General features: G+C 49.3%; 1 pseudogene; it reads right to left on the bottom strand.

The window, feature by feature from the left end:
• Positions 1 to 16,088: 16,088 nt before the first annotated feature.
• LOC138064209 (uncharacterized) lies at positions 16,089 to 17,372 on the bottom strand (annotated as a pseudogene).
• Between the last annotated feature and the right edge of the window lie 207 nt (positions 17,373 to 17,579).

The following is a 17,579-nucleotide window of genomic DNA, read 5'->3' as shown; positions in this document are numbered from 1 at the left end:
GAAACAGAGAGACAGAGAGAGGCAGAGACAGACAGACACAGAGACAGAAAGAGACAGAGACCGAGACAAAAAGAGACAGAGAAGGAAAGAGACCGAGACAGACAGAGACAGACAGACAAAGAGACAGAGACAGACAGACAGACAGAGAGAGAGAGGGACAGAGACAGACGGAGGCAGACGGAGACAGAGACAGACAAAGACAGAAAGACACAGACACAGACACAGACAGACAAAGACAGAGACAGACACAGACAGACAGAGGCAGATGGAGACAGATGGAGATAGAGACAGACAGACAGAGACAGATGGGGACAGAGACAAACAGGGACAGAGACAAACAGGGACGGACAGAGAGACAAAGACGGAGGCGGATGGAGACAGACAGAGATAGAGACAAAGACAGAGATAGACAGAGAGAAACAGACAGACAGACAGAGAGACAGACAGACAGAGACAGACAAACAGAGAGACAGAGATAAACAAGGACAGAGATAGACAGATGGAGATGGAGACAGACAGAAACAGATAGACAGACAGAGATAGACAGACGGAGACAGAGAGAGAGAGACAGACAGAGACAAACAGGGACGGAGACAGACGGATACAGACAGACAGAGAAAGAGGGAGACGGAGGCAGATGGAGACAGAAACAAACACAGACAGAGAGAGACAGACAGACAGAGAGAGACAGAGAGAGACAGAGACAAAGAGAGAGACGGAGACAAAGAGAGAGACGGAGACAAAGAGAGAGACGGAGACAGACAGACAGACAGACAGACAGAGAGACGGAGAGACAGACAGAGAGACGGAGAGCGACACAGAGAGACAGAGGGAGAGACGGACAGAGGGAGAGACAGAGAGACACAGACAGAGGCAGAGGCAGACAGAGGCAGAGAGACAGACAGACAGATATGGAAAGAGACAAAAACAGACAGACAGAGAGACAGAGAGAGACAGAGAGAGACAGAGAGAGAGACAGAGAAACAGATAGAAACAGACAGAGAGACAGAGACAGGCAGATAGGCAGAGACAGCCAGAGAGACAGAGACAGACAGAGAAAGAGACAGAGACAGAGGGGGACATACAGAGAGAAAGAGAGAGAGAGACAGTGACAGAGGCAGAGAGACTCAGAGGCAGAGAGACTCAGAGGCAGAGAGAGACAGTGACAGAGGCAGAGAGACTCAGAGGCAGAGAGACTCAGAGGCAGAGAGACTCAGAGAGAGAGGCAGAGAGAGGGAGTCAGAAAGAATCAGACAGAGACAGAAAGTGACAAAAGAGGAGGAAGAGGGTCGGAAAAAGAGAAAGAGGGGCAAAGTAAGGAGAAAGAGAAAGAGGGGTGGAGGAAGAGAAAGAGGGGCAAAGTAAGGAGAAAGAAAGGGGCAGAGGAAGAGAAAGGAGCAAAGTAAAAAGAAAGAAAGGGGCAGAGAAAGAGAAAGGGGCGGAGAAAGAGAAAGCAGGGCAAAGTAAGGAGAAAGCAGGGCAAAGTAAGGAGAAAGAGAAAGAGGGTCGGAAAAAGACAAATAGGGGTGAATTAAGGAAAAAGAGAAAGAGGTACAGAGAAAGAAAGAGGGGAGAAGTAAGGAGAGAGAAAGTGGGGAGGAGAAAGAGAGGAGAAGTAAGGAGAAAGGAGCAGAGAAAGAGAAAGTAAGGGCAAAGTAAGGAGAAAGCAGGGCAAAGTAAGGAGAAAGAGAAAGGGGTGGAGAAAGAAAGAGGGGAGAAGTAAGGAGAAAGAGAGACAGAGACAGAGAAAGAAAAAGAGGGATAAAGTAAGGAGAAAGAGAAAGAGGGGAGGAGAAAGAGCAAGAGGGCCAGATGAAGGAGGAGGAGAGGTAAAGGAAAGAGAAGGAGGAAGAGGGCCGGAGGAAGGAGGAGGAGAGGCAAAGGAAGGAGAAGGGGGAAGAGGGTCAGGGGAATAAGGAGGAAGAGGCAAAGGAAGAAGGGGATATAGGGCTGGGGGAAGGAAGAGGAGAGGCAAAGGAAGGAGAAGGAGGAAGAGGGCTGGAGAAAGGAGGGGAAGAGGCAAAGGAAGGAGAAGGAGGAAGAGGGCTGGGGGACGACTACCAGGGGAAGCGGCAAAGGAAGGAGAAGTAGGAAGAGGGCCGGAGGAGAGGCAAAGGAAGGAGAAGGGGGAAGAGGGACGGAGGAAGGAGGAGGAGAGGAAAGGGAAGGAGAGGGAGGAAGAGGGCCGAGGGAAGAAGGAGGAGAGGCAAAGGAAGGAGAAGGAGGAAGAGGGCCGGGGAAAGGAGGAGGAGAGGCAAAGGAAGGAGAAGGAGGAAAAGGGCCGGACGAAGGAGGAGGAGACGCAAAGGAAGGAGAAGAAGGAAGAGGGCCTGAGGAAGAGGGCCAGACAAAGGAGAAGGAGATGCAAAGGAAGGAGAAGAAGGAAGAGGGCCTGAGGAAGAGGGCCGGACAAAGGAGAAGGAGACGCAAAGGAAGGAGAAGAAGGAAGAGGGCCGGTGGAAGGAGGACGAGAGGCAAAGGACGGAGAAGAAGGAAGAGGGGAGGAGAAAGAGAGGCAGAGGAAGTGGGCCAGAGGAAGGAGAAGGAGGAAGAGAGCCAGAGGAAGGAGGAGGAGATGCAAAGCAAGCAGAAGGAGGAAGAGGGCAGGAGGAAGAGGGCCGGAAAAAGGAGAAGAGGCAAAGGAAGGAGAAGGAGGAAGAGGGCCAGATGAAGGAGGAAGGGCGGCAAAGGAAGGAGTAGGAGGAAGAAGGCCAGAGGAAGAGGCAAAGGAAGAAGGAGGAAGAGGGCCAGAGGAAGAGGGCCAGAGGAAAGGAAAAGGAAGGAGAAGGAGGAAGAGGAACAGAGGAAGAGGGCCGGGAGGAAAGGCAAAGGAAGGAGGAGGAGGAAGAGGGCAGGAGGAAGAGGGCTGAAGGAAGGAGGGGCAGAGGCAAAGGAAGCAGAAGGAAGAGGAGGACTGGAGGAAGAGGGCCACAGGGAGAGGCAAAGGAAGGAGAAGGAGGAAGAGGCCCGGGGGAAGGAGGAGGAGAGGCAAAGGAAGGAGAAGGGGGAAGAGGGCTGAGGGAAGAAGGAGGAAGAGGCAAAGGAAGGAGAAGGAGGAAGAGGGCCGGAGGAAGAGGGCCAGAGGAAGTGGGCTGGAGGAAGGAGAATGAGGAAGAAGGCCAGAGGAAGGAGAAGGAGAGGCAAAGGAAAGAGAAGGAGGAAGAGGGCTGGAGTAAGGAGGGGGAGAGGCAAAAAAAGGGGAAGGAGGGGGAGAGGTAAAGGAAGGAGGGGGAGAGGCAAAAGAAGCAGAAGGAGGAAGAGGGCCAGAAGAAGAGTCAAAGGAAGGAGTAGGAACAAGAGGGCCGGAGCAAGAGGCAAAGGAAGGAGAAGGAGGTAGAGAGCCGGAGGAAGAGACAAAGGAAGGAGGAGGTGGAAGAGGGCCAGAGCAAAAGGGCCAGAAGAAGGAGGGGGAGAGGGAAAGGAAGGAGCATGAGGAAGAGGGCCAGAGGAAGGAGGAAGAGAAGCAAAGGAAGGAGAAGGAGAAAGAGGGCCGGGGGAAGAGGGCCAGAGGAAAAGGACCGGAAGAAGGAGGGGGAGAGGGAAAGGAAGGAGAAGGAGGAAGAGGGCTGGGGGAAGGAGGAGGAGAGGCAAAGGAAGGAGAAGGAGGAAGAGGGCCAGAGGGAGAGGCAAAGGAAGTAGAAGGAGGAAGAGGGACAGAGGAAGGAGGAGGAAGAAGTAAAGGAAGGAGAAGAAAGAGGGCCAGAGAAATAGGGAAAGAGGAAGGAGTGGGAGAGGCAAAGGAAGGAGAAGGAGGAAGAGACCCAGGGGAAGAGGGTCGGAGGAAGAGTCAAAGAAGGAGGAGGAAGAGGGTCGGAGGAAGGAGAGGGAGACGCGGAGGAAGGAGAAGGAGGAAGAGGAACGGAGGAAGAGGGCTGGAGGAAGAGGCAAAGGAATGAGAAGGGGGAAGAGGGTCGGAGGAAGAGTCAAAGAAGGAGGAGGAAGAGGGTCGGAGGAAGGAGAGGGAGACACAAAAGAAGGAGAAGGAGGAAGAGGAACGGAGGAAGAGGGCTGGAGGAAGAGGCAAAGGAATGAGAAGGAGGAAGAGGGCCAGGGGGAAGAAGGCTAGAGGAAGGAGAAGGAGGAAGAGGGCCAGAGAAAGAGGCAAAGGAAGGAGAAGGGGGAAGAAGGCCGGATGAAGGAGGGGGAGAGGCAAAGGAAGGAGAAGGAAAAAGAGAGCCAGAGTAAGAGGGCTGGAGGAAGGACGAGGAGAGGGAAAGGAAGGAGAAGGAGGAAGAGGGCCGGAGGAAGACAGCTGGAGGAAGCGGGAGGAGAGGCAAAGGAAGGAAGAAGGAGGAAGAGAGCCGGAGGAAGAGGGCTGGAGCAAAGGCAAAGGAAGGAGAAGGAGGAAGAAGACCAGAGGAAGGAGGGGGAGAGGTAAAGGAAGGAGAAGGAGGAAGATGGCTGGAGGAAGAGGACTGGAGTAAGGAGTAGAAGAGGCAAAGGAAGGAGAAGGAGGAAGAAGACCAGAGGAAGGAGGGGGAGAGGTAAAGGAAGGAGAAGGAGGATGATGGCTGGAGGAAGAGGACTGGAGGAAGGAGTAGAAGAGGTAAAGGAGAAGGAGGAAGATGGCTGGAGGAAGAGGACTGGAGGAAGGAGTAGACGAGGCAAAGGAAGGAGAAGGAGGAAGAAGACCAGAGGAAGGAGGGGGAGAGGTAAAGGAAGGAGAAGGAGGATGATGGCTGGAGGAAGAGGACTGGAGGAAGGAGTAGAAGAGGCAAAGGAAGGAGAAGGAGGAAGAGGGCCGAGGAGAGAGGGACGTAGGAAGGAGTGGGAGAGGCAAAGGAAGGAGAAGGAGAAAGACAGCTGGGAGAACAGGGCCAGAGGGAGGAGAGGGAGAGGCAAAGGAAGGAGAAGGAGGAAATAGGGCTGGAGGAAGAGAGGCAAAGGAAGGAGAAGGAGGAAGAGGGCCAGAGGAAGAGGCAAAGGAAGGAGAAGGGGATAGAGGGCTGGGGGAAGGAGGAGGAGAGGCAAAGGAAGGAGAAGGAGGAAATAGGGCTGGAGGAAGAGAGGCAAAGGAAGGAGAAGGAGGAAGAGGGCCAGAGGAAGAGGCAAAGGAAGGAGAAGGAAGAAGACCAGAGGAAGAGGGTCGGAGCAAGAGTGCCAGAACAAAAGGGCTGGAGGTAAAGGGCTGGAGGAAGGAGGGGGAGAGGGAAAGGAATGAGAAGGAGGAAGAAGGTCGTGGAAAGGAGAGGGAAGATGCAAAGGAAGGAAGAAGAGGGCCAGGGAAAGAGGGATGGAGGAAGGAGGAGGAGAGGCAAAAGAAGAAGAAGAAAGATGCCTAGAGGAAGGAGGGGGAAGATGCAATGGAAGGAGGAGGAAGAGGCAAAGGAAGGAGGAGGAGGAAGAGGGCTGGAGGAAGAGGGCCAGAACAAAAGGCCCAGAGGAAGTGGCAGGGGGAAGGAGGAGGAGAGTCAAATGAAGGAGAAGGAGAAAGAGGGCTGGGGAAAGGCAGGGGAAGAGGCAAAGGAAGGAGAAGGAGTTGGTGGGGGACATTGAGACTGCAGTGGGCTTTCAGACAGCAGTGGCAGCAGAGATGCTGAGGGCGGCAGTGACGAAAGAGGGGTTGAGTAATGAGAAAAATCAAAGCACAGAAAAAGATGATAGAGATAGGAGAAAAAAATAAAAATGGTAGTAAGTAAAAATACCATGAGGAAAAATTCTCATTTTTTGTTTTTTGGAAAAAGACTATGTAAGAACAAGGAAACAAGAGGGGAAAGGGGATCAAGAACAGAGAAAATTTGGGATGCATTTACGTGAAATAAGACAGAAATAAACCACAACCATTTTATTTGAAAGGACACATAAGCTCAAGCATCTATCATCTTTATTGCTCAAAAAACTGCACCACCATCTCTTTACTCCAGCATCATCAGCAAAGCCTTCAGCTTCAATCATCACAAAACAAGCATGCGCATCTCCCTGCTATAGGAAGTCTGCTTCTGCACCTGCACAAGCACAGAGACATTTCAGTTACATAATACCTTATAAAACTCCAGAAACATAGCAAACCAGCCCACCATCTACATCAGCTGCTCGCTCTTCAGCATCCATCTCTACATTCTCACTACTGCTACTCACATACAGCAGCGTATACTCTACCTTCCTGCACTAACAGGCAAATGCCACCTGGTTTTTGAACTGCGCTCAGTAATAGGGTTACTAAGCACTTTCAAAAACCACCCTGCCTTGAAAACCCCAGCCCTGAGCCAAAGCTCTGCGGCAATATTGGTGATTGCCTTGCTGTGACCAGGACTATGGAAAAAAATCCAGCCTGGGGAAAGGAAAAAAAATCCTCCAGCTGTGGGATGGTTTGTTTTTTTTTTTTGGAAAAAAAAATTTAAAAAGACATTATAAATACTAACTGCAACCTTGGAAAAAAAACATGCATACAAGGTGAGACACATTCAATACCAAACCTACCCAACAACCACACAACTACCCACTCACTTCCAAAGCCAGTCCTCATCCCTAACCACCTAATCCCATTCTTTTTAAAGGGAACACTGTACTAGCATGAATAAGTCCCACAAAAAGATCATTCCTATCAATAAACAAATAAACAATAGTAGTATGCTTTTCCTTAAAGCTTAACTCCGAAATCCACAAAAGGTCCCATGGATACATTACCTTTCTATGGCCACAACCATTACTACAGTGACAGGCAAGGCAGCTCCAGCCCCCAACAGACATGGACACACAAATGGACACAAGAACAATCACAACACAGAAGACACTACCAGCCAGAAAGCCCTACGACACCACAACTGCACAGCTCAGATGCTTGGGAGAAGCCCAGGAGAAAGTCAAACACCACCACCCATGACAGAAAGGAGCCAGCAAAGCAGGGACAATCTATGCACAAGGGACTGGCCAGAAAAACCCAAAGCCACAACCACAAAGGGAAGAAAATCCTGAAAGCACACCACAATGCTGCAGAACAAGCCCTCAAGAATCGCTGCAAAGATGACCAGCAAAAGACAGCTATGATGCAAATACAGCATGACACATTGGCCCTTTTAGCAGGCGGCACAGAAGGAGACCTGCAATGCTGAGCAGTCAGGCCAGTCAAAAGCCTGCAGATGCCTACCATGCTAGCACTATAAAGTTTGCTCCATGAGCAGAAAGGACAAGAGCAACATCAAGACCTGAGCAAAAGACAAGACAGCTACAACACACACCACAGGACACAACACAGACACAGGCCACAGGCTGGAGCTGCCCAGCCTAGCACATCCCCACTGCCTCTACCTCACAGAGAGCACTCATTCTGAGGAGGCCTCCACATGACAGTCAGTGTTGCATTCACCCCCAAGACACACCAACACCCTTGGCCCCTCCACTTAGCTTGGGCAGTGCTGTGCACCGCTGTCTGTCCTGAAGAGCCAGGCACAGCCTCTCTGATCTTCCTTCAGTTGTGAACCTTCACCTTCATCACCTGCCAAACCAGAGTGCAAGCAGTCACCTGCATGCCAGACTGCTCCAGCCTCTTCCCCAAGAGCACCCTCCTCCAAAACACCATGGTCCCTCTGCTCACCTGCAACACGACTATTCCAAACTCAGACACTGTGGCCAGGGGGACACCCACAGCACCTGGGAAAACCAACACAACAAAGATATTGTTCTGCCAAACAGCACTCATCAGCCTTACAACAACTGACACTGTTCTGCTCAGCCATCCTGGAAAAGGCCCACACAGCACCTCAAAAAGCAAAGCAAGAGACATCACCAAGAGGCAGCCCAACATCACCCTACCACACAATAAAGCTCTGATCAACAAGCTGTCCTGCTCACCTGCTCAGGCTCCCTCTTGCCATGCAGCTTCTCCACTCTACTCCACAACTTCATGCAATGCCTGCAAAACCAGAGAAAATACCACACCTTGAGGTGATGCCTGAAAAATCACAGCCCATCCTCACCAACCCTTTGCTCCCACACCTTTACCTGCTCCGCTCACCCATCCCCGCTGCTAGGCTACAGGCTGCCATGCCATGCACCTGGAAAACCACAAAAACCGTGGGCAATGGGGACAGCACCAACAATATAACAGCCCCATTCTATGCTCTACTTCACCTCTCAGATAAACCAAGACCCAAGGCCATGGCCACATAGGGAAGAAAAACCTGAAAGCATGCCACAATGAAGCAGAAGAGTGGCCAACAAGGCCTCAAGCATCACCTCAAAGATGACCAGCCACAAACAGCTACAATGCAAATCCAGCACAACACATCAGCCCTTTTCATGGGCAGTGCAGGAGGAGACCCGATTCATTGATGCAATGCTGAGCACTCAGGCCAGTCAAAAGCCTGTGGATGCCTACCAAGCTACTGCCACATCCACTGTCATCACCTGCCAAACCAGAGCAGAGTTTTCCACGGCACTGGGAAAAACCAATACAAAGTTACTATTCTGCCAGGCAATGCACACCAGCCCTACAACATCTGACACAGATCCACTCACCTGAAATCCTCAGTCATTCCTGGAAAAGACCCACACAGGACCTGTAAAAGTAAAGCAAAAGACATCATCAAGAGACAGCCCAACAGCACACTGCCTCACCATAAAGCTCTGAGCTCCTCCTCTCACCTCTACCACCTTGTCGGCACCCACCGGCATACAAATCTTACAATTGCTTCCATGCTGCTCAAAGACACAGGGAGACCAACAGCCCTGGAAGAACTCTGGCCCAGAAGTGCAAATAGAGATATGGATGGATCAAACAGAAGAGCCACCATGGCCAATATGATGACAAAGACTTTGCCTTTATGGATGAAAACTGCTTAAAGGAGAATGGAACCAGCAGGGCTCAGAACACCTCAATATAAAGTTTTATGATACAAGAGCAGCAAGAGAAACAGGACACAAGACCAAGAAGCTGAAAAACAAGTGCATAAAGGTGACTATGAGCAAACAACACAGGGCAAGAACGTACACAAAAGTGATGGGATGGAAGCTGACTGAAGCAAAAACTGATGTGTAAGATGAGTACACAATTGCAAGAGTGAACTTGATGAAAAAAGAGGCAGATACAACAAATTATTTTCCTCGTTTGCAATGACTTGACAACCAAGCCATCTCTCTCTGAAGGAGAGGCTTGATGCATGGGAGCCAAAGGCAATGCCAGCCAAGCACTCCAAACCAGATTACTGAAGAAGAAAACTGCTCTGCCATGTCTGACCCCACCTCCTTGTTCTCTTACCCGGTAATTCGGACGCTGCACTCGCATCTGCCTTTGCGGCATCCCCTACGGCCTCAGAGCTATCACCTCGTCACCCCTCAGAAACACGTTTCACCCGTTTGTGCTCCTCATACTGTATCCATGTGCCATGCCAAAAATCAAGGTTAGCAAGTAATTTTTTTCTGCTTCACCTTAGCCTCCAAAGGACTTGCCTCCACCCGCTGACATTCAGATCTTCACTCTAGCACCTGTAATAGCAGACAAAAGCAGAGAAAATATGAAGCTCCAGTACCCTGCTCCATCATTCAGTCTCCAATAAAACTAAAGAGAAGACCGGTACTGTCACCATTGCTGCATCAAAGTAGTAATGTTTCCATAGCACACCTCCTCCTATAGGAAAACACAGTGATCAGCACTCATCTCCTCCCATTTCAACCCCCCCCACAGTCTCCCCAACATTTCCAAAAACGTCTCTGGCAGTAACTCAGCCCCATGACTCATACACTCATCCTTGATCCCAGAGTCTCTCAGGGCTGTCTGCATTCCCAGCTGTACAGTACCATTATCCACATGATGCTGAATTCAGATCAGGGCCTCCCACACAGCAGCTATTTCCTATGTTTACCCTAATCCACAGAGTTGTTACAGCAATCAGGGACATGCTTCAAAAAGCAATTTGAACAGACGTGAGCCATGATTCTTTCCGGATGCAGGAGCTGCCACCTGCAATGACACTAAAACAAAAGAAATTACAACCTACCATAAAAACTACACCCTCAAAACACCACATGCTCCATCCAGTCTGATGCTGGGAGTGAATCGGCACTGCAGGCTACCCCTCCCCTCTCCAGAGTTACATTCTTGACTGTGGAAAAGTAGCAAAAACTTCATCAGTACATGACAGACAACTGTCTCCTCCCTGCACAGTTAAGCTGATAAGAATGTCTGCCTAGGGATAAGAAACTCTGCCAAATAAGAAAACCCTTAAAGTATTAAGTGTATCCCACTCCCACCATGTACCAGATTCTCTCATAGCTCACTCAACCCAGATGCATTCCAACTGGTGAGATGCAGCCGACTGACCCATATAGACATTGAAAGCTATGTAGTTCACACTGCACTTCAGAAGATGACTTCATCCTCCCTCCCTGCAACTGCAGGATGATGAGAAAGGAAGTCACCTTGTTGGAAACCAAACACAACTCTGAATAAGCCCATGTGCCTCAAGGGCTCAAAAAACAACCTACACAGAACTAATGAACTCACCTCCTTTTCCTGTCCAAGCCTCAGCACTGAGAGGGGAGAAATTGCTGGACTTTCCTGAACCACCAGGAACCAATGTGCACTCCTGCCTGCTGGCCCCTTTCTTATATCTCTGCCCCCTGAACCCACAGAAACCTACCTGCCCTTTTGTGGCACTTCTTCTGATCCCCACCCTGGCTTCCAGGGCTGCATGCTTCCTTCCCTCTTCATATAAAGTCTGCACTCTTCCACAAATCTACACACTACAGAAACTCCACACAGTTTCTTTCTGAACAAGGTTGACAATATTTTTGAAGAGCAGTAAAACATCCAGCAAGTGAGCCAGACACCAGCCTAGACTGCCTGAACCCTGATGAGAGCAACACACACCCTAATTACTAGACACACTACTGCAAAAAAACACCTAGGGTACAAAAGCAAAAATAAATATTTCCCCAGAACCCCTGCTATCTCCTCTTTTCTGCAGTCCTGGAGAGGAACAAACAGTTCCCCAACTCATCATCTTGGAAGAGCCCAGTGATGAAGCTGGGTCTCTTCCACAATAAACACAGAAAGACCAGAAAATAAAAGCAAGTTAACAACAGATATAACTGGACACTCAGGAGCCCTCTTCCACCCCTGAACACCCTACACTAAGATACTATCCAAGAAAAACCTGCCTACAACAAACAGCTTTCAGTCATGCTCACAACACCAGCTTGAGCTGACCAAAAGCCTTATGTTCATAAACAGCCTTTGCTTCTCTGAGCATAAGAATAAGTTTTCCTGGGTAGTTTGACTTCCTCAAATGCTGTTACTTGCCAAAGCAATTCTAGAGCCCTACTCCTACAGGAGGACAAATCAGAATGAACATGGAGGGGAAGAGGAGGAGTGACCTCCAGTTCATGTAACCCTCGGCTCCACCCACTTCCCTACCCACAAGCTCTTCGGAGGGGAGGGGCAAACCAATGGCAGCCATAAATACATAGGGCTAGGCAAAAGCAAATTCTCGTCTTCCACTCAATGTCTAGAATGGAGAGCACAGAAAGGATAGAGAGATCTCTTCTATGAAATAGAGCATCTGTTTTGTTACTAGGACTTCAAATGTTCCATTCATAATATCAGGAGGTATGTTATTAAGCTTCTTTTTACTTTAGCTAGCACAAGTTTTTGCGTTAAAAGCTAGGAATCTATTCTGGTTATGATTAGAAAGAAAGCTATAACATTCTATATAGCCTAGAAAGGGAATGCTATATCACAGTACTCTAATTGGTTCAGGACTACATTACAATACAGCTGTTCTGGCAGGGCAGTATATCCTGTAGAACAAACTAAGATATCAAAATAAACTCCTGGAACAAACCCTCTTCTGTAATATGAGTATTCCCTTAGAGGAATATTTCTTGTATGGTGCCCAGAATGACTAGAAAAAGAAGTCTGTGGGTAGAACAACTAGTTCCCCAGGAGAATGCTATCTTTGTATCTCTGAATTGAGAACTTGTCCAAGAAGACCTCAGGATGGCTTCTGAGGGGACAAGAGAGGAACAATAAGGACTAGAAGGCCAGCACAGGGCTCTGGGGCTGAACAAAGGCTTCAGAAGGGGTTCTGAGTGCACTAGAGGGGTGCTAAGGGGTCCATGTGGCCAAAAAATGACTATGGAGAAGAAGGAAGTCCTGAAGAGGGATTCTGAGGAGACAAGACAGCTCCTCTAGGGGCTGGGGGGGAGGGGCTAGAAGACAGCTCTGGGGCACGACAAGCATCCTAGGAGGGGTTCTGAAGGGACTAGAGGGCCAACAGAGGTCTGTTGGGCAAAATAAAAGGCCAAAGGGAGGACCAGAACAGCCTGAAGGGGTGCTAAGGGCACTGGAGAGCCAACACAGGACTCGGGTACAATCAAGACCTGCAGGTGGTTTCTAAGGGAACTACAGGGTCCTAAGAGGTCAAAAAGACCTAAGAGGTCTTGAGCCTCCAGGCTCAAGAGCAGTGCATCCCTCTGAGTAAGAAGTCCAGCAAAGTGGACACGAGACCTGCATGGATGAGCAAGGAACTCCTGGCAAAACTCCAGCAGAAGAAGGAAGTCTACAGAATGTGGAAAAGGGGACAGGCCACTTGGGAGGAATACTGGGACGTTGTCACAGTATGCAGGGATGCGACAAGGAAGGCCAAGGCCCATTTGGAATTAAATCTGGCAAGGGATGTCAAGGACAACAAGAAGGGCTTCTTCAAATACATCATTAGCACAAGGAAGACTAGGGGAAATGTGGGCCCGCTGCTGAATGGGGCGGGTGCCCTGGTGGCAAAGGATACAGAGAAGGCAGAGTTGCTGAATGCTGCCTTTGCTTCAGTCTTTACTGCTAAGGCCAGCCCTCAGGAATTCCAGACCCTGGGGACAAAAGAGGAAGGCTGGAGAAAAGAAGACTCTCCCTTGGTCGAGGAGGATTGGGTTAGAGATCATTTGGGCAAACTCGACATCCACAAATCCATGGGCCCTGATGGGATGCACCCACGAGTGCTGAGGGAGCTGGTGGATGTTATTGCCAGGCCACTCTCCATCATCTTTGAAAGGTCCTGGAGAACAGGAGAGGCCTTCTATGATGGAATGACTGGCTGGGTAGATGAGGGCAGAGCAATGGATGTTGTCTCCCTGGACTTGATCAAGGCTTCTGACACTCTCCCATCACATCCTCATAGGTAAGCTCAGGAAGTGTGGGCTGGATGAGTGGACGGTGAGGTGGCTTGAGAACTGGCTGGATGGCCGAGCTCAGAGGGTTGTGGTCAGTGGCACAGAGTCTAGTTGGAGGCCTGTAGCTAGTGGTGTCCCCCAGGGGTCAGTACTGGGTCCAAGCCTGTTCAACATATTCATCCATGACCTGGAGGAAGGGACAGAGTGCACCCTCAGCAAGTTTGCTGATGATACTCAACTGGGAGGAGTGGCTGACACACCAGAAGACTGTGCTGCCATTCAGAGGGACCTGGACAGGCTGGAGAGATGGGTGGAGAGGAACCTCCTGAAGTTCCACAAAGGCAAGTGCAGGGTCCTGCACCTGGGGAGGAATAATCCCATGCACCAGTACAGGCTGGGGGTTGACCTGCTGGAAAGCAGCTCTGCAGAAGGACCTGGGAGTCCTGGTGGACAACAAGTTGACCATGGGCCAGCAATGTGCCCTTTTGGCCAAGAAGGCCAATGGTCTCCTGGGCTGCATTAGGCAGAGTGTTGCCAGCAGGTCGAGGGAGGTGATCCTGCCCCTCTACTCAGCCCTGGTGAGGCCTCACCTGGAGTCCTGTGTCCAGTGCTGGGCTCCCCAGTACAAGAGAGACATGGCACTCCTGGAGAGAGTCCAGCGGAGGGCTACCAAGATGATGAGGGGACTGGAGCATCTCTCATATGAGGCAAGGCTGAGGGAGCTGGGCCTGTTTAGCCTGGAGAAGAGAAGACTGAGGGGGGATCTGATCAATATGTACAAGTATCTGAAGGGGGGTTGTCAAGAGGATGGGGCCAGACTCTTCTCACTGGTGCCAAGTGACAGGAGAAGAGGCAACGGGCACAAACTGAAACACGGGAAGTTCCATCTGAACATGAGGAGAAACTTCTTTCCTGTGAGGGTGATGGAGCTCTGGAACAGGTTGCCCAGAGAGGTTGTGGAGTCTGCTTCGATGTAGATATTCAAAACCCGCCTGGACGCAATCCTGGGAAATATGCTCTAGAGGACCCTGCTTGAGCAGGGAGGTTGGACTAGATGATCCCCAGATGTCCCTTCCAACCTCAACCATTCTGTGATTCTGTGATTGAGGGACATGGTGGGACAAGGGAAACATGGAGGGACATAGGGGGACATGGGGGATATGAAGGGACTTGGAGGGTCATGGAGGAAGTGGAGGCACCTTGAGGGACATGGGGGGATGTGGAGGGACGTGGTGGAACATGGGAGGTCATGGAGGGAAATGGAAAGACATGGAGGGAGATGGGGGACATGGAGGAACATGAAGGCCATGGGGGGATATGGGAGAACAAGGGGAACCTTAAGGCACATGGAGGATGTGGAGGGACATGAGGGGACATGGGCAGATATGGGGGGACGTGGAGGGACATGGGGGACCTGGGGGGGGACAAGGGGAACATGGAGGGACATGGGTAAAGCTGTGGGGACATGGGGAGACATGGAGGGGCATGGGGGACATGAGACTTGGGGGGGACGTGGAGGGACATGGGGGAACATGGGGGAATGTGGAGAGACATGGAGGAAAATGGGGGGGACAAGGGGAACATGGAGGGACATGGAGCACTTAAAGGAACATGAGGGAAGCTGGGGGGACCTGGAGGGACATGGTGGGATGCGGAGGGCCATGGGGGGGCATTGGGGATATTGGGAGACTTGAGGGACAGGGGGGACCTGGAGGAACGTGAGGGGATGTGGAGGGACATGGGGGACATGGAGCAACATGGAAGGACATGAGGGGTCATGGGGGGACATGGGGGACGCTGGATGGCCATGGGGGACATGGAGGGAGATGGAATATAGGGGGACTTGGGGAACATGGAGGGGCATGAAGGCCATGGGGGGGACATGGTGGGGCCTGGGGAGACAGGGGGGGACAAGGGGAGCATGAAGAGACATGGGGGACATCGAGGCACCTGGAGGGACATGAGAGGACATGGGTGGATATGGGGGGACGTGGAGGGACATGAGGGACATGGGAGGACAAGGGGAACTTGGAGGGACATGGGAGGACATAGAGGAACCTGGAGGGAAATGGGGTACATGGGAGACATGGAGGGACATGAGGATCATGGAGGAAAATGGGGGACATGGAGGACATGGGGAAAAATGAGGGACATGGAGGATATGGGACATGGGAGACATGGAGGGACATGGGGAACATGAGGTGTCATGGGGGACATGGGGAGACAAGGGGATCATGGAGGGGCATGGGTGAGCATGGAGGACATGAGTGGTCATGGGGGACATGGGGAATGTTGTAGAAACAGTTCAACCCTAGATTTCTGAGGCGCAGTCTCACGCATGTACAACAGCAAAATTAATTATTTAATTAAATGACAGTACGACAGAGTAACAACTCGAACTGGGTGCCTCTGGGAAGGGACCCCAAACAAAAGAATTCTTAAGTAATTACGCTCTTTACAGTCTTATTTCCCTGCCTGCCAGTGAAAGTCTCTTCCAATCTTCTTTACTGAGCCGGTGGTCTCTTTCCCTCTGATTGGTTCACGTCTACATCCCGGGTCGGTTGCTAGGTGGTTGCTATGTTCTTGCTCCACAGTACCTTATCTTATTCGAAGGTCAGTGTTACCTCTGTTCATTCTGGTCACTCTGTTCTGTATCCTTGAGGGCTGGTTCTAGCTGATATTGCAGTTGCATCGTCAGCAATGTTCTTCAGGTTACAGTTCAGTTCCACGGCCTGCAGGCTTCACCTACTTTAGGCACTTATGCTGAGCAAGAGTCAGACTTATGCTAAGCAGAAGCTAAGTTGACTACAATTCCCTTCTCTAACAGTCCTCCCTTTGTTTTTATATCTAACAGGAATGCTCATATGTATGAGTGATTAAACTTGAGTACAATATTTATATATACTAAGTTATAATAAAGTTAAGTTATGCAAAAATCAATAAGCTATCGTCTATGTGTTATACGGTTCTGCTAATCAGGCAATGTTCTAGCGTATCAATTTATATGATTTAAACACTTCTACTTCAATTAATTGTTTTATCAGGTACCATACTCTTACATATAAGATGATGACAAGTACCAAGCACAGCAGTGTTAGGGCTAATAAGATTATGATTGGGTGGAGTATGTGATTAAAAATTCCTGTCACTGTTGGTGACCATCCCAGAAGGGTTTCCCACCATTGATGTTCTCCATCCTTCCTTACTCTTTCTAAAACTCGATGTACTTCTTCTGCATCATGATAAACGGTAATTAAAGTTTTTCTCCCGTTATCGTGGATGCATTTCAGCAATTGGTATAAATTGTCATGTTGCAGCAATTTTCTCACTAAAGTGGGATTCATTCTGATAGGGGTAGGCAATAGATTTTGAATTTGTGTGTAATTGGACTGCAACAGCTGCTGAGATGTAACAGGAACTGAGTAATTAAAGTCGCATTCTAGGATTTCAGTAAAGTTACAGATACAAATATTTGAGTGATTACTTGCACTTAAATTAATGTTATCTACAGATATAAAATCACAGAGGGTTCTCGTACAAACACATCCTTTTCCAAGATATACAAGTACAGTTTCAGGAGTTTCATCAGGATGTATTTCAAAATGACAGACTTTTTGTTCAGTATCAAGACAATTGTCCTGGGCCTTGATAGTATTACTTTCCCAGATAAATCCCTGTTGTTCTCGCATGATGCATGTGTTAACATCGACCATTTGCCATTTATTTCCATTTTTTAGGGTCCACGCTCTATGTTCTATCGGATAGAGTATAGTTCCATTGTGATTCAACCCCAGCACAATGATAGGGTATATAGTATATACCGAAGCATCGCATATTGTTAGAACAAAAGCTGTGGCTTTATTACTGATTGATAGGGTCATAAGTAAAATTGACCAAATACCACCAAGATTGGAACTCTTCTTCGAATTTTGTCGCATTATTCCAAATTATCTTTCAATTGATAGTGTGCCCTCTTCACCCTCTCTTATAATTGCTGCTACCATAGCCTGCATCCATAATTGTCCTGTATTATACTGAGTGCATCTACAATTAATTGGTGTCTTCTTCATTAATTTTTTCCCATTGCAGCAATATACCAGATAAGAGCCATTGGTTAGACTCCCAATCCTGTTCCTATGATACTGGTCACATCTCTCTGTTCGTTTTGGAGAGGTGAAGATTTGCTCATGCAACCATGCTGACCATTCCACGTAGGAGGTACTTAGAAATGGTGAGCAATTTGGTTTAATTGTGGAGATATTAATTTGCATTACTAGTTCTACTTGTTTAAGAGACCATGATGGATTAAATAACACTTGTTGTTGGCCCACATTTTTAATTGCATAGGGTCCAATTTCAGAAATTTGAGAGGACGATGTCCTCTTATCTTACGTGATAATTGGAATACTTGTTTTGGGAGGAAAAGTTGTAGCTAGGGTTACTGCTGTTGTTGTACTAGGTTCAGTAATGCCTATTTT

The sequence above is a fragment of the Struthio camelus genome, chromosome W, assembly GCF_040807025.1.
Source record: "Struthio camelus isolate bStrCam1 chromosome W, bStrCam1.hap1, whole genome shotgun sequence".
In the NCBI taxonomy this organism is placed as follows: Eukaryota; Metazoa; Chordata; class Aves; order Struthioniformes; family Struthionidae; genus Struthio; species Struthio camelus.
Note: the sequence above shows the minus strand (reverse complement) of the source record. Positions and strands in the feature narration are given on the sequence as shown.